The 19,189-nt window shown below is 44.5% G+C and overlaps 1 protein-coding gene across 1 annotated transcript in view; it reads left to right on the top strand.

The window, feature by feature from the left end:
- The first annotated feature begins 18,950 nt into the window (after positions 1-18,950).
- Positions 18,951-19,189, top strand: part of SIL1 (SIL1 nucleotide exchange factor) — a 251,388-nt gene continuing 251,149 nt past the window's right edge. Inside the window, exon 1 of the mRNA XM_007461430.1 lies at positions 18,951-19,057. The gene's annotated coding sequence lies outside the window, so the exon portion shown is untranslated. The remainder of the gene's footprint in view (positions 19,058-19,189) is intronic.

The raw sequence follows: 19,189 nt of genomic DNA, 5'->3' as shown, positions 1-19,189 counted from the left end.
TACTGTACCCTTTGGAATGAAGTCACTATGTACAGCCCATACTTAAGAAGTGGGGAGTTGTGTTCCACCTCCTTGAAGGTGGGGTATCTACATAAATTATTTGGAATTCTGCAAGAGAGATTTGTCTCTTCTCCCTTGTTTATTTGTTTATTCAGTCAATTCTTTTAAATCAGTACTCATGAATACTTATTTTGTACTTGAGGTTATAATCCAGTAATACTTTATTTTGTTCCTCAGACTGTTGCAATTTTTGTTACTGGGAGCCCTTTCAAGTTGGCTCTTATGTCCCCTTGATATACTTCCATCATTGTGTTTTTATTTGAGTCCTTCCTTTCTTTCTGATACTGCAGGATGCTCCAGGCTCACATTGTATATTTCCTGCCCCATCCCTAGAATCAGCCATTTCTCCAAGAAACTCTGGTTTCTTTTATTACAAAGAAGTTTCACTACTTGAAATTATATTATTTCTTAGCTTTCTATTTGTATCTTCCACTAAAATATTAAGTCCTTAAGCAGGACCTTTTTTGCTTCTTCACTGCTATATCTCTATTACCTAGAATAGTATCTGGCACATAGCAGGATATCAATAAACATTTAGTGAGTGAATGAATAAATGAGTAAAGCCAAGTAGTATACCTTTTTATACATGTATTCTTTTTTTTTAACTTTTTAAAAAATAAATATATTTATTTTATTTATTTATTTTTGGCTGCATTGGGTCTTCATTGCTGCGTGCGGGCTTTCTCTAGTGCATGCATTTATTTTTGGCTGCATTGGGTCTTCATTGCTGCGTGCGGGCTTTCCCCTGCAGTGAGCAGGGGCTACTCTTCGTTTCGGTGCATGGGCTTCTCATTTCAGTGGCTTCTCTTGTTGCGGAGCATGGGCTCTAGGTGCGCAGGCTTCAGTAGCTGTGGCACGTGGGCTCAGTAGTTGTGGCTCGCGGGCCCTAGAGCTCAGGCTCGGTAGTTGTGGCACACGGGCTTAGTTGCTCCACAGCATGTGGGATCTTCCCGGACCAGTGCTCGAACCCATGTCCCCTGCATTGGCAGGTGGACTCTTAACCATTGCTTCACCAGGGAAGCCCTCCCTATACATGTATTCTTCATGGTGCTTTGACACTCATAAGAATTTGATTAAAGGATAGATGTATAAATGGATGGATATATAGATGTATGACTCAAGAAATGAATGAATGAATGACTAAAAAGATGGCTAGATTATTGGATGTATATATGAATCAAGAAAGAGATGGAAGTTGATATTACTACTATGCTTTCCAGTTTTTCATGATAGAAACTGGGTGGTGGCGGCCTCATTCTTGATTCCTTTCACACTTTCTTCTCCCACATTCAGTCAACCACTAAGTCCTGCCAATTTTACATCTCAAATACCTCTTAAATCCTTTTCCTGTTTTTTAGTCCAACTGCTATTGCCCTAGAGCAGGCTCTCTTCATCTCTTGCCTGGATGCTGCTATGGCCTCCTAAGTCATCTGCCTTCAGCCTGTTGCTGCCCCCAACACCATCCACGTTCCAGCCAGAGGGCTCATATAAAATACGACTTTGCCCGTGTCACTCCTCTGCTTAAACCTTCAGAGTAAAGTCAAAAATCCTTAGCACCTACAATGACACGAACATTGGCCACATCTCTCTAGCCTCTCCTCTGCCATTCTTTACCTTGCGCTGATTTGTATGCCTCTGAAATATCAAACTGCTGGTAGTTCCCACCACGGATCATGCTGCTTCCCTGTTCTGTCCTTTGCTCATATTAGTCCCCCCTGCCTGGAATGCCCTTTCCTCACAATCCATAGCTCAAAATTCTTACCTGTTTCAACGTGGAAAGCATGTAACTTTGTAGTTGTGATTATGCTTATTAGCAGGCCCAAGACTAGAGAGCAAAATTTAAGGAGGGTTGTGCAAGTGAGAGTAAATTCATCTTTAAATTTTGTGCTCTAGGTAGCTCACTTGACTCACCCTTTTCCCTGTCCTCCTCTCTTCTCCTAGATTGGGAGCTTCCTGAGGGTAAGAACTTTGTCTTTTATTCCTATAATCCCTAGCACAGTGGCAGGTGCTCAGTAAATGTGGGAAGGAGGAAGGATGAGTTAGAGGTCCACTGCCTGGGCCTTCAAATCCAGACTCTGTCTCTTATTAGTATGGGAATTTGAACAAGTTCCTCTCTGTTCCTCAGTTTCCTTATCTGTTGAAAAGAAATAATAATAATATCTCCATTATAGGATTGTTTTTCCATGTTAAGGGAAATTATCCATTTCATCAAAATTTAAAATTGATTGACCTAAAATTCTTTACAGTATTCTGTTATGATTTAAAATTTTCTACTATATTTGCCAGTATGTCCCCTTTAAATTTTTTTGATATTATTTATTTATGCCTTCTCTTTTTCTTGATTGAGCTTATCAAAAGTTTTTATTGATCTTCTATAGTATCTCTATTTCCTAATTTGTTAAAATTTGGCTTTGTCTTGTGATTTCTTCTTCCTACTCTCTTTTGGATTAGTCTGTTCTTTTTTCATTTCTTGAGTTGGATGCTTTTTTCCAGCTTTTGCTTTTTTTATATAAGCATTTAAATCCACACATTTCCCTTTAAGTATCACATTATCTGCTTCCCACAGCTAATTTTAATTTCTAAATATCTTCTTTTTTTTTTTTTTTTTTTTGCGGTACGCGGGCCTCTCACTGTTGTGGCCTCTCCCGTTGCAGAGCACAGGCTCCGGACACGCAGGCTCAGTGGCCATGGCTCACGGGCTCAGCCGCTCCACGGCATGTGGGATCCTCCTGGACCGGGGCACAAACCCGTGTCCCCTGCATTGGCAGGTGGACTCTCAACCACTGCGCCACCAGGGAAGCCCTAAATATTTTCATTTTGATTTAATTTTTGTCCCATGAGTCTAGAAGCATTTCCAAATACATGGGACCCTTGTTATCTTTTTGTTGTTAAGTTCCATTTTGATTAAAGAAAGTGGTTTATTGATTTTCAAAAATATCTGATGAGATGTACTCTTCTGTCTAGTATGTGATCCATTTTTTAGATGTTCCATAGGTGCTTGAAAGGATAATCATTGGCTGCCTCATAGGGTATTGTGAAGATACATATTAGATAATACCTATAAAGCCCTTAAAACAATACTTAGCACTTAGACCTGGAGAAGTAGTGGCTCCCATTGTTTTTTTTTTTTAATTAAAAAGAAATTATTTATTTTTTGGCTGTGTTGGGTCTTCGTTGCTGTGCATGGGTTTTCTCTAGTTGCAGCGAGTGGGGGCTACTCTTCATTGCAGTGCACGGGCTTCTCATTGTGGCTTCTTTTGTTGTGAAGCACAGGCTCTAGGCGCACGGGCTTCAGTAGGTGTGGCATGGGGGCTCAGTAGTTGTGGCATGCAGGCTGTAGAGCGCAGGCTCAGTAGTTGTGGCACACAGGCTTAGTTGCCTCACAGCATGTGGAATCTTCCCGGACCAGGGCTTGAACCCGTGACCCCTGCATTGGCAGGCGGATTCTTAACCACTGCGCCACCAGGGAAGTCCCCCCATTGTTGTTTTGTTGTTATTGTTGGTGGGTGACAGTCTTAGCTGTTGCTCTGTGTGTCACTAGGTGCCCTGAGAATTAGGGAAATTGAGCCCTCTCCTGCAAGTCAGTGCTCTACAGTTTAGTATCTGCATTGGCTATAGGGTCGATTAATTTTTGACACGCACAGAAAACACCACTCAGCTCATTATAGTAGAAACAGTTCAGAGTTTGAGTCAGACTGACATGCACTGGGGTCCCGGCATGGCCCCTCACTAGCTGTGTGACACTTCCCCTCCCCCAAACTCCTCTTTCCTTACTTGGGTATGATCTTGGACTTGCAGGGTTGTTCGGAAGATTAGGTTAAATGCTTTCAGCATAGGGCTGGATGAAAGGATAGACCTTTGAGGGCTTCCCTGGTGGTGCAGTGGTTGCGAGTCCGCCTGCCGATGCAGGGGACACGGGTTTGTGCCCTGGTCTGGGAAGATCCCACATGCCGCGGAGCGGCTGGGCCCGTGAGCCATGGCTGCTGAGCCTTCGCGTCCGGAGCCTGTGCTCTGCAACGGGAGAGGCCACAACAGTGAGAGGCCCGCGTACCGCAAAAAAAAAAAAAAAAAAAAAAAGAAAGAAAGAAAGTAGAACTTTGATAATGTTGGTTTCTTTTCTTTTCCTTCTATTGAGCCTGCAAGGAGAGAGAGGAAGGGAAGTTAGAGCTGTAAGGTTACAGCTGTCTCCACTCTCCTTTCCAGGACTTCTCTCCTTAGAAAGCCTAATTTTCATCCATGCAAGGCTGTGCTTCTCTGATGCTCCTCCCTAGGGAGCAGCTTGAAACCAGCCTGACTGAGGGAGAGGGAAGAATAAGGGAAGAGGATGTTGACATATGCAAATCAGCACCCAGCCTCCTGCCAAATTAGTGTGACACCTGCTTGGGTAGAATTTTCCTTTTATCTCCTATCCGGAGCGGGCCAATTAATTTTTCAGGCTACCAGTTATCCCATAGATGACAGCTCCTCAGACCCTCAGTGAGAGCAGGGTCAACCTCCTTGGCTGCCACACAAACTTGGGATTTGCCTTTGCCGTTTCTAGGGTTCCCAGGTAGGCTGAACGTCTCAGGGACATCTCTGTCTTGCCCTCAGCTTTTGCTTCACTTCCCTCAACACTGACTCTGACCTTTCCTACTTTCTCTCCTTTAAGCCTCAGTCCCAGTGTGCAAAATGGGTTGGTTGGTTTTCCTACTTTTGAATCCAAGGAAGAGGAGGCACGAAACACATGGAGGGCAGAGCTAAAGGGGGCAGAATAAGGAAAGCCTGGACAGGGGTGTTTCAAAAACAGTCTCAGACAGAGAATTCCCTGGTAGTCCAGTGGTTGGGACTCTTTGCTTCCACTGCTCAGGGCACAGGTTCAATCCCTGGTTAGGGAACTGAGATCGCGTGGCCAAAAAAAAAACCTCAAACAGAGATAGTCACTTTGCCTCCATTCTCGCCACTTCCTTTAGTTCCTTTGCCTCCTGTCATCCTGTCATTTCATCCCTCCCATTCTAATTCCCACACATAGCTCGGACAACATTCATTTACTCTGCTCCTGCCTCGAGACTACCAGAGAAAACCACAGAACTGTGCTCATTGACTCCAGGGTCTGATTTCCAGTCGTGGTCAGGCCTCCAATGTCCCTTGGTTATCTTTTTTGTTTTTTTTAAAATCTATTTATTTATTTATTGGCTGCATTGGGTCTTTGTTGCTGTGCACAGGCTTTCTCTATTTGCAGTGAGTGGGGGTACTCTGTTGTGGTGCGCGGGCTTCTCATTGTCGTGGCTTCTCTTGTTGTGGAGCACTGGCTCTAGGCGCTCAGGCTTCAGTAGTTGTGGCATGTGGGCTCAGTAGTTGTGATGCATGGGCTTAGTTGCTCCGCGGCGTGTGGGATCTTCCTGGGCCAGGGTATGAACCCGTGTCCCTTGCATTGGCAGGCAGATTCTTAACCACTGCACCACCAGGGAAGCCCCCTTGGTTATCTTTGTAATCATCCCCAGCCCTTGATCTCTTGCATTCTTCTGCTATGGGTATTTGGGCTTGTTTCCAGTTTCAGCTGTTATGAATAAAGCTACTATGGATATCCTCATACACTTCTTTTTGTGGACATATATTTTTCTTTTTCCTGGGTAAATATCTAGGAGTGGAATTGTAGGTTATAGGGTAGGTGTATATGTGTATGTTTAACTTTATAAGAAAGTGCCAACAACTTTCCAAAATGGTGTACCAGTGGGGCCCTTATTAAAAAGCAAGATCCCTGTGCTCTGTGCTGGACATTCTGAATCAGAATATTCCAGGAATAAAGGAGAGACAGCTGTATTTTTAGAAAGCTCCTTCTGTAATTTTAATGCAGCTAGTTCATTAATTGGCATTTGGAAACCACTGGACAACACTAAGAATCTTTACTTTCTTGTTTTTCATTCCCTCCTCAGTAAATGTAATTCTGGCTTCCATGTTCACCATGTGTCATGCTTGTAAATAATGAAATAGTTGACTAACAGTGATTTAAGAAGTAAGAACATTTATTTATCTCATATAACAAGAAATCCAGAGGTAAGTAGCTTCAGGTTTGGGTAATTTCACCACTCAGTAATACCATCAAGGGTCCAGGCTTTGGAGAGTTCCCTGGTGGTCCAGTGGTTAGGACTCGGTGCTTTCACTGCTGTGGCCCTGGGTTCAATCCCTGGTTGGGAAACTAAGATCTCACACACACACACACACACACACACACACACACACAGACAGAAACACACACACAATGATCCAGGCTTTTCTTATTTGCCTTCCTCAGGGTGTTTGTTCCATTCTTGAGCTTGTCCCCCTCACAGTCCTAAGATGGCTGCCACAGTTCTGAACAGCATGAGCTCATATACAACTTTCAAGGCAGGAAAGGAAGGGGTTGAAGATATCTATTGTATTGAAAAGGAAAATCTTTTCCATAAGCTTCTAGGCTTATTCCCAAGTCCCTTTGCCCAGAACTAGGTCACTTGTCTATCCTTGGGTTTAAAGGAGTGGGGGAAGGTGTACTGAGAAATTATCCAGCCTCCCCTTTAGTGGGAGGTAGTCCTTGGAAGTAGGGAAGGAGGGTTGGAAAATAGCTTTGGGGTAAATAATTAACAGTATCTCCCACAAGACCTCACTACAACTGCTCTTTTGGTCACCTTAATTGCTAGATCCAATGACTTCTCTCCAGTTTTCCTTGTACTTGACCTCTCTGTGATGTTCTACATTGCTGGCTCCCTCTTTCTTGAAGCTCTTCTTTTGTTTTCTGCTACATCTCTCTACATCTCACTTCTCCTTGGACTCCTGTCCATTACCTTTCTCCTCTTTTTGGTTGGCATTACCCTGGGTTTTTAACCAGACCCTGTCTGGATACCTCTGAGCTTCTAAACCAAGCAATCCACCCTAACCATGTGACTAAGACCTAATGAGAGCTGTTTGTGGCCTACCCCTTGAATCTTTGTATTTGGCCATGGGCTTCCTTTACCCCCTATAGTCGTGATTCTCCCTCTGCTATCTATCTCTGTCTCTTCTCTCCATTACAGAGCTATTGCTCTTGATAAAGTTCTTTACTTAAGGACCTTTCCATAGGGTAGGTCCTGGAACTGAAGGGCCCATTGTTTTCAAACACCCCTGGGGTTTTCAAATAGAAGTTGAACTGCTCCACAAAATTAAGACATGATGTATTTGGAGTCCCAGAGTTTAAAAGATCAAGAAGAGAGACACTAGAGTCAGTTGAGAGCTGGGTGATGGAAGAGTTGAGAAGGACCTTCAACTTATGGCTGCATAAGAGAATTTGGATAGACATGTCTAGACCTGACTTTTCAAGTGAAATCATGTAGGTTGTGACCCCTCTCTGTGACTGCACAAATTTTTATGTAAAACTTGTGAAGCTACCGTGTAAGTGTTGTGACTTAATTTCAGACAGACATCAGTGAGGGGGCCAAGGTTTATGAGGCTGGCATTGTGGACAGCGCCACATCTGAGTCACACCCAGACTATTGAAGTCTCTCTCTGATCTCTTAGCCTCTGACCGGAAACTGCTTCCAGCCCACCCTCCATGTAGCTGCCAGAAAGATCTAAGACACAAACCTAGGTCATTTTCTTGTGGGATCTTACCCTGACCACAGATTGAACCCTGTGCCCTGTGTAGTGGGAGCACAGTCTTAACCACTGGACCGCCAGGGAAGTCCGCTTAAATCTTTTTTAAAATTTATTTTTCTTTAATTATTTGGCTGCGCTGGGTCTTAATTGCGGCTCGAGGGATCTTTGTTGCTGCTTGCGGGATCTTTAGTGGCGTGCGGAATTTTTAGTTGCAGCATGTGGGATCTTTTAGTTCTGGCATGCGGAATCTTTAGTTGCAGCATGCGAACTCTTAGTTGCGGCATGTGAGATCTAGTTCCCAGACCAGGGATCGAACTGGGACCCCTGCATTGGGAGCGTGGAGTCTTAGCCCCTGGACTACCAGGGAAGTCCCCTGCTTAAATCTTTTAATGACTCTCTAGTTAGTGTTTTTCAAACCTGGGGCTCATGGAACACTGTGGATGTATTCTCAGGGGTCTTCAGTACCCTTTAAGAAATGTATTATTTGGGACTTCCCTGGTGGTCCAGTGACTGAGAATCCGCCTTCCAATGCAGGGGACGCGGGTTCAATCCCTGGTCAGGGAACTAAGATTCCATGTGCCATGGGCAACTAAGCCCGTGTGCTCTAAAGCTTTCACGCCACAACTAGAGAGCCAGCATGCCACAACTACTGAGCCCTCTGCTGAAATGAAAGGTCCCGCATGCCGCAATGAAGATCCCGCATGCCACAACTGAGACCCGATGCAGCCAAATAAATGAATAAATAAATAAATATTAAAAAGAGAAATGTATTATTTAATTTCAGGATTAATTTTTTTAAATGTAAGCATAGTCTGTAATACCCAGATGACTACCTTATAGCCAAACACTTTGAGATTTTAGTGTTGGTTTGCACTTGTATTTATTGATTGGGTTGGTGAGAAGTGATCTTCTGAAATGACAGCATTTAATTTTTTTAAAATTTAATTAATTTTTCTGCGTTGGGTCTTCATTGCAGTGCGTGGGCTTCTCATTGCAGTGGCTTCTCTTGTTGCGGAGCACGGGCTCTAGGTGTGTGGGCTTCAGTAGTTGTGGCACACAGGCTCAGTAGTTGTGGCTCGTGGGCTCTAGAGCCCAGGCTCAGTAGTTGTGGCGCACGGGCTTAGTTGCTCCAGGCATGTGGGATCTTTCCAGAGGAGGGCTCAAACACATGTCCCCTGCATTGGCAGGCAGATTCTTAACCACTACGCCACCAGGGAAGTCCCCAGCATTTAATTTTTAATGCTGTAATTATTTTTATCTCATTGTTCAAAGATATATCCTCAGCACCCAGAACAGTGTCTGGCACATTGTAGGTGTTCAGTAAAGTTTTGTTGAATAAATGAATGAAGGAAGCATCTCAAACTGGTTTCTGATATCCTTGGGGATTCGCTACAGTTTGAGATCTCCTTAGCATGGCATGTGAGGCTCTTCACAATCAAGCTAGGAATACTCGACTGGTAATTTTACCAGACAGTCTGGGCAGGATGTGGAGGCGTAGTCCTTTTTAGAAAATAAAAAAGCAAAAGTATAAAGGATTTATGTACATTCTGACAGGGCAGACATGATATGCAAATTACTTGCAAATATAATGCAGATGGCATGCAACTCCTCATGCAAATGAGTGTCCTGTCTTTGGAAACAACTGCTGGAGCATTCACTAATTTGTCTGTGATACTGGCAGTAAATCTTTTAAGGGCTTAGGATGCAAGTTGCTTTGGTGGGGATGTGTGTATACTGGGGAGGAGGAGGTGGTGGGAGGAAGTCTCTTAAATGTCAGTGTGGTGCTGTAAGCCTGAAGCTTAGTATGAAGCTTAATACAGTATGCAGCTTAATATGAAGTTATTCTTCCATGATATTCCAAAGACTGGCTTTTTGGATTCGGCAGAGGGTGTGGCGGCAATGAAATGCAACTCCTTATACCCTTTCAACTCTTTGGCAACCTCACATCTTCTGTCCCACCCATCTCATACTGCCCAAGCTCTGGTCTACTGGAGCAGAGTCAGAAATCCCTGGCCTCAGGTCCTCACCATGAGGACTGCAGAAGAGCCTATGATAAGAGCTCTTGTAAATCATGTCTGAGGGAGGTTAAGAGCATGATGTGGTGTTCTGCATTTCCTAATCTCATGACAAGAAAAATTTAGCTGAATTTCTGCTAGACCTATTCGAAAAAGATGGTTGGTTACAAGAAACATGGGGGCTTTCTGAGAAATACTGCTGCTTAATTTCAATGCCAATGATGCAGTATCTCACTAAGTTGGAAGCTTACTTGGAAATCTAAAGGAAAAAAATGTCAACTGTGATTTTTTTCATTATAAAACCTGTTCTTCCCTGTTCCTGATGTAAAAGGAAATTTTTGGTTACACAGACTCTTCTACAATGATTATAACAATGTTGGGCAAATGAAATAAAAGAGCCTCTACTAGATACACTTTGAAATAACTCAAAATCTGTTTTTTCTCTGACACTTTGCTTTGCAATCAGACCTGGGTTCAAATTCCCACCTCCCGGATACACAAACTTGGGCAACTTACTCAACTTTTCTGAGGCTCAGTTTCCTCCTCTGTAAAATAGGAATAATAGTAGAAACCTCATGAAGTTGCTAGCAGGGTTAAATGAGATAATGCATGTACTTAGCACAGTACCTGGGTCATAGTAAGCATTCAGTAAAGTAGTTATTTGCAGTGGTCATCTGTGGATTTGCTGCCTCGAGTCCATCCACCCCGCATCTGCTATCTGTTCCACATTTCCTTCTGGTGAAACATCATTCTCTCCTCAGTCCGTGTTGTTCTAGTGAAACTGACTCCACCAGCACCAGGAGTAGAGCCCGTGACTTAGGTTTAAACCAATCAGACGATTCCATCCTCCAGGCCACAGTGATTGATTGAAAAATGGGGCCATACATGGAGTTACCATATGATCCAGCAATTCTACTCCTAGGTGTATACCCAAGGGAATTTAAAACAGGTCTTCAAATAAAAATTTGTATAGGAATGTTCATAGCAGCATTATTCATAACAGTGAAAAATGGAAACAACCCAAATGTCCATAATGTGATGAGTGGATAAATAAAATGTTGGTATATTCATACAAGGGTAATATTATTCAGCCATAAAAAGGAATGAAGTACTAATTCATGCTACAACATGGATGAAACTTGAAAACATTGTGCTAAGTGAAAGAAGACAGGCCATATGTTATATGATTCCATTTATATGAAATATGCAGAATAGGCAGATCTACAGGGACGGAAAGTACACTAGTGACTGCCAGGGATTGGAGGAAGGGAGAATGGGGATGATTGTTAATGGGTCTGGGGTTTCTCTTTGAGGTGCTGAAAATATTTTGGAATTAGATAGTGGTGATAATTGTACAACATTGTGAGTACGCTAAAAACTACTGAATTTCATACTTTAAAAGGATGAATTTTTAGTAAGTGAATTATGTCAATTAAAATAAAACTAAACTTGGGACTTCCCTGGTGGTCCAGTGGTTAAGACTACGCCCTTCCACTGCTGGAAGTGCAGGTTCCATCCCTGGTTGGGGAAGTTCCTCATGCCGCGTGGTGCAGCCAAAAAACTGCCCCCCAAAACAAAAAACACTAAACTTAAAAAATAAGGGCACATGACTCAAGCAGGCCAATGAGAGCCAATAAGACTCAATCCAATTATTTAGAGCTATAAGGGTAGCAAACTAGTTTCCCTCTTGCAGGTCTCCAACTTGAGAGAATACAGGGTCTGAACATGCTGACCTGTCTTGCTTTGTGTAGAGCCTGAGACTGAATTATCCCACCCAGGTGATAGTAGAGCCAAGCCATGGAAAAATATCAAGACCTGGTTATACATTGGAGTTTGTCTGTGGCCTTCCTGGTTTTAGGACTGAAAGTCCTGTGTCCCATGTTGGTCACCCTAGTTGGAGCTCTAAACCTACCTCTGCTTGACCCTCAGGACTCTGCCTGTAGACTCTCCACGTATGTGAGTCAATAAATTCCCTTTTTGTTTTAGCAAGTGTCATGGGTTGGGTTTTCCAGAGGCAGGAGCTGAGACTGGGTTCAGGGTTCCAGATGTTCATAGGGAACAATACCTATGAAAGGAAGGAGGCAGAAGAAGACTGGGTGGAGGAAGAAGTCCTTCGCCAATCCAAGAGAGAGCTCTGGAACTAGTATTGCCCTTCAGAGAGTCCCACACCAAACCAAAATGGTGGGCCCACTATACTCTTCTTTGTTTCTTTCCACCTGCAAACTTATAGTCATCCTTCAAGTCTCAATCTAAATGTTACCTTTTGGGGGAGTCCTTTCCTGGAGTCATCAGTGTTGTTAAAGTCCCATGGCATTTAGAGCATAGCAATCTGATTAACTAGTAATTGTTTTTTTGTTTTATGTTGTCTTCCTTGCAGTCTTCTAGCTTCATGAAGGAAGGGACTGTTCTGGTTAGCTATTTCTAGGTAACAAACTACCCCAAACCTTAGTGGCCTAAAGCAGAGGTTGGCATAGTAGGACCCATGTACCAGATCCAGCCTACCACCTGTTTTTTTGGTTGTTGTTGTTGTTGTTTTTAAATTAATTAATTAATTTATTTATTTTTGGCTGCATTGGGTCTTCGTTGCTGTGCAGGCTTTCTCTAGTTGTGGCGAGTGGGGGCTACTCTTCGTTGTGGTGCGCAGGCTTCTCGTTGCGGTGGCTTCCCTTGTTGTGGAGCACGGGCTCTAGGCACGTGGGCTTCTGTAGTTGTGGCACACGGGCTTCAGTAGTTGCAGCTCACAGGCTCTAGAGTACAGGCTCAGTAGTTGTGGTGCACAACTACTGAGTTGTGGGCTTAGTTGCTTTGCGGCCTGTGGGATCCTCCCGGACCAGGGCTCGAACCCGTGTCCTCTGCATTGGCAGGTGGATTCTTAACCACTGCACCACAGGGAAGTCCCTCACCTGTTTTTATATAACTGAAAAACTAAGAACTTTTTTTTCACATTTTTAAGGGGTTGTAAAAGAAACCCCATAAACAAGAACAATATGTGACAGAGGTGGTACATAGCCCACAAAGCCTAAAGTATTTACTATCTGGCCCTTTATAGAAGAGGTTTGCCAAAACAACCATTCTGTTACATCTCATGATTTTGTGCAACAGGACTTCAGGAAGGGTTTGGTTGGATGATTCTTCTGCTCTATGTGATATTGACTGGCACCGCTCATCGGCACTCAGCTAGAAATTGGTCTGGTCTAGAGGGTCCAAGAAGGCTTCACTCATGTCTGGTACCTTGGCAAGTCAGCTGGAAGCCTGGGCTCAGCTGGGCCCCTTTCCATACTGTCCCTCCCTCAGAGTGATTGGACTTATGAAAGAGTGGCTCAGGTATCCAAAAAACCAAAATGGAAACTCTGAAAGATGGGGCTTATAATTGAAGAGTGTCACTTCTTCTGTACTCCATTGGTCAAAGCAGTCACAGGCCAACCCAGATTCAAAGGGAGGGGAAATATAACCCACCTCTGAATGACAGGAGTGCAAAAAAGTTGAGGCTTTCTTTAATTTACTTGAGGACTAAGTCAGCTCACTTACCATATATTGCCAGCTCTTAGCATACCACCTGGCTTATGAACTCAATAAATTTGTTAACTAATGGATATACTCTGGTAGATAAAAGCTGACCTATTTGTAATATGAAAATATTAGATTTGCAGCTAGATCAAAGCTGAGATCTAACTGGACTCTTAGAAGCACTCCATTCCACATGTTCCATCTTGGGGCTACCATGGGTCATCTCTACCATGCCACATCTCTCAGAGTATTTGAACTTCAGTTTCCTTTTTGGTTAATGAGGGACAATGTATCCTGCATCTCACAGGATTCCTATGAGAATTAAATGGTATAATGAATGCAAAAAAGTGATATAAACTGTAAAGTTCTATTTAACATTAGGTTGTCATTATTATCATTGTTCCCCAGGATGAGGAGTGGACAAGGCCAGAGCCCCTAGATCCCCAGCCCTGGAGAAGGACCCCTTAACCTTACCCCACTCTTCAGCTCTTACCCCTGCCAGTTCCTGAGGAACACATATTAGGAGGGTTTCCATGGCTGTGCAGTCCAGTTCTAGCCGGGGAAGATTTATTTCCCCACAGTGGCTCTAATGATGGTTCGATGGGTCTCATAATTCCATAATGATCTTGGTGCCAATGCCTCCCACACTGGGCGTCTCTGCAGAGGCTGTGGGGAAATGGGAAGCCACACTAGGTAAACAAGAATGATTAGTTGCATGTGACCAGCCCCTTGACACCTGAGCTGGCCTGTTGTGTGCTCCAACATATGGACTAATAAAGACACTGCTGAGAAAAACCACATTCAACTTGTCACTCTAACCCAGCTCAGAAAATGCAGTATTCTTTTCCCCAGAAGAACTGCCTTGAAACCCTCTGTCCCAGAGACACTGCCATACCTTTCGTTTTTTTGTGTCTCATTTTTGACTGGAAGGAGGCTTTGTCTGCCTTAGTAATACCTCTTCCAACCTTTCCGGAAAAGTTCCTATAGAGTCTGGGCATGATGTATAATATGTGTGTAATATGTGTACATCTGAGAGTGGGATAATTACTTAGAATATAAGTAGGGATATAAAGCCGGATCCCCTGTGTGTCTATAAGTACCCACATGTGTATATGTGTGTGATTTAACTTTGCCCAGCTTCTAGCACAACATCTGTGTAGCCAACAGGCATGGAAAAGAATAGTAATAGCTAAGAACTATTCAGCACTTACTGTGCCAGGCACTGGGCTAAATGCTTTATATATATTATCCCATTTAATCTCCATAACAATTACTGAGGTGAGTACTAATATTATCTCCTTTTTACAAATAAGGAAACACACCTCTAACATTGCTTAAATTTAAAGCAACTGGCTTAGCTAGTGAGGGGCAGTCAGGACTTAAAACATCTGTCCAATTTCAAAGCCTGTTCTTACACTGCTCTACAACCCCAATTCTAGGCTCTCTGCTGACAACGATATTGGATTTGATGATCCAACGTCCTGTGACGTGCCACATGGCAAGCCTTATTCTCCACATGTGATCTCCCAAAGCTTTGGTGCTTGGGGACCTTTATTAGGGACAATGTCAGAGGAGAGAAGGGTTCAACCAATAGAGTACGGCAGAAATAGTGCTACGTGACTTCTGAGGCTAGATCATAAAAATACCATGCACCTTAATGCTTGGTTCTCTTGGGATGCTCATTCTTGGAAACCAGCCACTAAGTTGTGAGGAGGCCAAGCAGATCCTGGGAGAGGCCACTTGTCAGTGTCTTGGCTGACAGCCCCAGCCGAGGTCCCAACTGACAGCCAGCGTCAACTGCCAGCCATGTGAGTGAAAACCATGCCTTAGTTGAGCAACGCCAGTGGACAGTGCACAGAGCAGAGTCTATTCTTCCCTGCCAAGCCCTGCCCAAATTGCTAAATAAATGACTGTGGATGCTTTGTTATGTGGCTGTTGCTGTCTGCTCTGTGTGTGTGTTCCTGTGATTCAGTGCCTTTGTGGGTGCCCATAGGCAGTACATTTGTGTCAAATGTCTGTGTACACGAGTAGGTGTGTGATTGAAGGTGTTTCTGGAGACAGAATCATGGTTCTTGGGGTTTAGCTTTGGCCTCAGTGGGAGCTGTTTGGTGAGAACCCTTTGAATTTTTTTTTTTTTTTCGGTATGCGGGCCTGTCACTGTTGTGGCCTCTCCCGTTGCGGAGCACAGGCTGCGGATACACAGGCTCAGCGGCCATGGCTCACGGGCCCAGCCACTCCGCGGCATGTGGGATCTCCCTGGACCGGGGCACGAACCCGTGTCCCCGGCATCGGCAGGTGGACTCTCAACCACTGCGCCACCGGGGAAGCCCCAGCCCCTCCCCTCAGCTTCTTGCTCTCAGCTTCTTGCTTCTTCCATGTTGGCAGCTAGATTTAGCTTTTCTGGGAACGCAGAGAGCTCTCTCTAGCTTCACAGTCCTGCCCTTGCACTGACTCTCAGCCTCTCAGGACCTCTAAAGCACTGTTTCTAACAGAGCTTTTAGCGATGATGGAAATGTTTCATAATCTGCACTGTCCAATATGGTAGACATTAGCCACATGTGGCTCTTGAGCACTTGAAATGTGACTGGTGTGACTAAGGAACTGAGCTTAAAATTTTATTTAATTTTAATTAATTTAAATCTAAATACTGCATGTGGCTATTGGCTACTGTGTTGGACAGCACAGCTCTGAAGAGTTCAGAGAGAAGAGTTTTTCTTTTATTTGTAAAATGGGGATAAAAATTGGCCCCATCTGCCTCATACGGCTGTCTGAAGCAAACAAGATGATGAATGTGAAAAAGTTTTATTCACATAAGGGATCTGGAAAGATAGACAGAAGTGTGAACTTATAGCTCTTTGTTAAAATTTCTGTTTTATGGCCCTTGCTGGACTGTGTTGATTTGATCTGTTTACATTTCTGTGTCTCTCATCTGACTCTGAGCTCTTTAAGGGTAAGAACAGGTGGGATAGTATCAGAGATGTATCCTCACCGCATGTAGCACGGTACTCATGTTCAAGTAAATAAAATGTCTGGAGTTCAGAAGTGATTCCTGGCAGCAGGATTTAAAGTGTATGGTGAGGGACTTCCCTGATGGCGCAGTGGTTAAGACTCCATGCTCCCAATGCAGGGGGCCTGGGTTCGATCCCTGGCCAGGGAACTAGATCCCACATGCACGTCGCAACTAAGAGTTTGTATGCCACAGCTAAGGAGCCCACCTGCTGCAACTAAGACCTGCTGCAACCAAATAAATAAATTAATTAAATAAATTAAAAAAAAATAAAGTGTATGGTGAGAGCTGGGATTGGGGGGTACACAGAGAGGAGGGAGCAGGACAATAGGGTGGTGAGACAGAGAGCTAGGGCTCCGGCTCCCCACACTCAACATTCTAGGGCCATCCAGAGAGAGCAGGGAGCCAATTCCTGATGTCAGGAATGCTTTCACACAACTGGGTATCAGGCTTGTTGGAGATTAATTGAGAAAGTTTGATCAGAGGAGAAATGCTTGCTTGTTGAGGTAGGCCAGATTGATCATATAAATCTCTGCCAAGCCGGGGCTCTGGGGGTGGGTGCTGTGGTTTCCTCTAATTGATGGTGGCAAGGTTGAAGGTGGTTCCCCAGGCTCTTTACCTTTCCAAGGTTTTGCTCTTCTGGGGAGTGAAAGAGGGAACTTGGAAGCTCTCCAACAGAGCTGTAAGGGACAGAAGACTTTTTAGTTGTTGTTTACTTGTTGAAAACGAAATTTAAAACTTATTTCCGCTCAATTCCAAGAGTAATACAGGGAAACAGAGAAGAGACCAACGTGATCCCACCACCCAATCTGATCCTTGGATTTCAAACTTTCTACCTTTACAGTGGTCCTCCTTGTTTGGGGGCCACGAGAGGAGAGGCAATCTGCTTAGGCCCAGCCCTGCACTCTGATTTTAGCAGCTCAATAGGCTTGAGCTTGGAGCTAGTTCCCCTGGGAAGCGGTTCTCAATCAGGGCTTTTAGAGGTTTGGGGATTGGGGGGACACAGAATTTTCCTTCTGCACATATTTGAGCTGGTTAGATCTGTCCCAAGAAGGAAGCCAGGCTCCTGTGAGTGTTGGCAGCTCTGTGTCCAGCTGGACTCTTCTCTTGGCTCATGCATTTAAGTATAAATTCTGAGAATTGAGTTATTCTATTTTTAAGCATCTTACTCTTGTAGTACTTTATTAATATCTTTTTTATAACTTGTGTCAGGCTCAATTGTAATTTATATGTTCACTATGCAATGTACCACTGATGCAGTAAATACTTGTTGAACATTTATTATCTGTCCTCATGGTACTAGGCAGTGACACAAACTAGAATTATTTCTGCGCCCAGCTATTCTCACCAGCCTCCTGGGTGTTCCATGGGAAAAGTGAGCTGTTCCCTGTCCTTTCCCATCCAGTCCCAGGGAAATATCTTATGTAGGTTTTTCTAATAAAGTGGCACTACTCACTGAAGCCTAGGGGCTTGTTCTCTCTTCCCAGGCTACTAACCAAAGTTTGTTCATGGCTGTGAAGTCAGTCTTCCATCTGCTTGAAGTGAACATAATCAAGAAAGTAGATTAACTGCTGGAAGCTCACATAATACACGGAATAGGGAAAGGAACTAAACAGATAGGTTGATTGTTTGCTCTTATTGTTTAGATTATCCTTCCTCTGACTTAAATTCCCTGTTATAGCACTTTCGGACTGTATGAACTTGTATAAGTCTTTCAACCTCTTTGAGCCACAGCTTCTCCATCTATAAAAAGGGGGTGACAGTTCTGATCTTAAGAAGTTATGAGGGGCTTCCCTGGTGGCACAGTGGTTAAGAATCCGCCTGCCAATGCAGGGGACACGGGTTCGAGCCCTCGTCCAGGAAGATCCCACGTGCCGCAGAGCAACTAAGCCCGTGCGCCACAACAACTGAGCCTGAGCCCTAGAGCCCGCGAGCCACAACTACTGAAGGCCGCACGCCTAGAGCCCATGCTCTACAACGAGAGAAGCCATCGCAACGAGAAGCCCGTGCACTGCAACGAAGAGTAGCCCCCGGTCGCCGCAACTAGAGAAAGCCCGCGTTCAGCAACAAAGATCCAATGCAGCCAAAAAAAACAAAAAACAAAAAAGTTATAAGAAGTAAATATAATGTATACACAACACCTGGCATATATAAATAAGATTCAGTGGTAGAACGGAATTAGAGCTGATGGTGAATTTTATTTTTAAAATAGTCGTTTTCAATTCACACATTATATAAGTATATAAAGTAGGTGACTTGCAGGTGCCCTATACTGCATAAATTTTCTAAGGACTGTTTATTGCTTCAGACTCCTTACTGCTTTATCCCAACTGAGTCACACCAGTTTGATTTTTTACTCCCTACCACCTCTGGTTTCTTTTTGGCCGCACTATGCGTCTTGGGGGAATCTTAGTTCCTCAACCAGGAATCGAACCCATGTACCCTGCAGTTGAAGCCCGCAGTCTTAACCCCTGGACCACCAGGGCAGTGCCACCTCTGACTTCTTTCTGATGATCCTTCCGCTAGAAAGAAGTTAAGCTCTGGTTTAGGAGCAAAACTAGGCCCGCGGGTACCTCACGCTGGCGGAGGGATACTGGGGTAAATAAGTTCCAGGAGGTTTGCTCAGATAGACGCTAGGGGGCGGGACTTAACAGAAGCCGGGAGGGGTGCGGTTGACAGCTCCAAGTGCGGGAAAGAGAGTGAGCTGGCTGTACGCTGTCCGGAAGACGACAGTTGGGCGAGGAGGCGAGTGACATAATAGCCGCGCGCTCACGGCTTCTGACGGTGGCCGCTGCGTCTGCATACAGGGAGCTGGTTGCCGCTGCGGCCGCCTGGAATTGTGGGGGTTGTGTCTGCCCCTCGGCTGCCGGGCGGGAAGCCGAAGGTAGGGGCGGTGAGGGCCGCCCGGCCCTGGGCCTGGGCTTGGGGCTCAGGGCGCTGCCCGGGTCTCCTCCTGCCAGAGGCCCCGGCGCCTTCCCAGCACTGTTGTGGGGTCTCTACATATCCCCCCCCCCCC

Source organism: Lipotes vexillifer, unplaced genomic scaffold (assembly GCF_000442215.2).
Source record: "Lipotes vexillifer unplaced genomic scaffold, Lipotes_vexillifer_v1.1 scaffold217, whole genome shotgun sequence".
Lineage (NCBI taxonomy): Eukaryota > Metazoa > Chordata > Mammalia > Artiodactyla > Lipotidae > Lipotes > Lipotes vexillifer.
Note: the sequence above shows the minus strand (reverse complement) of the source record. Positions and strands in the feature narration are given on the sequence as shown.